A 1670-nucleotide genomic window follows, 5' to 3' on the forward strand; every position below is an offset into this window, starting at 1 on the left:
TATTTTCAATAAGCAATCCTGAAAAATATTTGGGGTGCTTAACTTTTTTCCAGGTGTATATATAGCCAAGAAACTGCACTGCTGCATGCATGATTTTAATTTAAGGCTTGTATCATTAATGAACTCGAATACTATTCTCAGTTTCTTAACTATGGTTTTGTATGTGTAGATCTCTGTGTAAGTGTTCCATCAACTACTCAAAGTTACATAGACATTACACCTATCAAATGACACAAGATGGAATTCACACATCTTCTCAGGTGCTTCAAGCAGTCTCAGATCTATTTTCATCAACCAGCTCCACTTACTGGCAACCAGGCTAGGTCTAAAGTACTGAATGGATGGGCACTTTCCAATGCATCCAGACATTCATCTATGCATAGTAAAGGAAGGGTAGTGGTTCACATTACCTAGTTCATCTATCTAAAGTCCACAAAGAACTTTAGCATTCCTTTCTTTTAGATAATCATCACTGAAATGATGACGCACTCTTCAAAGGCTATATTACTTGACGTTATAAGGTAACCTGTTAGGTGGTAGTTTTATTGTAATGTGTAATGACATGTGATTGTTGTTTGACACAAACATATCAGCAAACTCCTTCAGGTTATTTGCACAGCTTTCAACTAAACTTCAGTTGTTCTGGAAGCTGGCATTCATTCTAAGATACAGTATAGTAGCTGCAAAACCAGTAATGCAAATAGTCTGTATCACTTCTGTTTCTGTTACCTTGCAACTTACCATTTCAGCTGGAAGCCCATAGTTACAGACCAGCACTGGCACAACTCCTACACTCACACATATTACTGTTCAAGCTAAGTACATCCTGCTTTCCCTACTGAAAACAGTGTGCTTCATGTATCTGCTCTATACCCATAGTAGAAGATGACAATGCACTAGACCGCATCCATAGTACCCACAGAATATCACTTACCCATTAGGGAAATCACCATACCCTTTTCAACATACATGCATGCAGCCCACTGTTCTCAAGCTCTATCTCGTGGATACTGGAGGTTTTATTGCCACAGTTGAAGCAGATAATCCTTTTCCCACACTTATGGTGCTTTTGAGAATATTACAATGCTGTAGGTAGAATACTTGGGCCAAGGAAACCCTGCTTACCCATTGGACACCATGGTTGTTGTACCATGCTGCCTTGCAGCACTTGCTCTATTAGTGATAGGTTGATGCATCTTTTACCCTTTCAGGAAGTTACATATTCTGGATACTTTTTTAAGGTCCACAACTGTTGGCTTCTTCTTTTGCACCAGTGTATGACTAGATGTGACCACCTCAAGCTGTGTTTACAATGAAACCACCTCTATGAGAGATAAAACTTCCCTTAGCCCTATATGGTGCTACATAGGTTCTATCAGTAACCATTCAACAAGATTGTCAATTAAATGACAAAAAATAAGTATGTTGATGAGTAATTAATGATTTTGGTTAGTATATTTGGCATATGAAAATACAACCATTTATTGCTCCCCAACTCCCAGTGACTTAATTACAGTATTTTGGCACTTGTGTATAAAGTTAAAATCATAAATAATATTCAACGTTAAACTGGTACACAATTAAAATCATTTTATGAAGACCATAGATAGGCCTAAATAAAATGATTTTAATTGTGTACCAGTTTAACGTTGAATATTATTTATGATTTT

The sequence above is a fragment of the Limulus polyphemus genome, unplaced genomic scaffold, assembly GCF_000517525.1.
Source record: "Limulus polyphemus unplaced genomic scaffold, Limulus_polyphemus-2.1.2 Scaffold1544, whole genome shotgun sequence".
Classification (NCBI taxonomy): domain Eukaryota; kingdom Metazoa; phylum Arthropoda; class Merostomata; order Xiphosura; family Limulidae; genus Limulus; species Limulus polyphemus.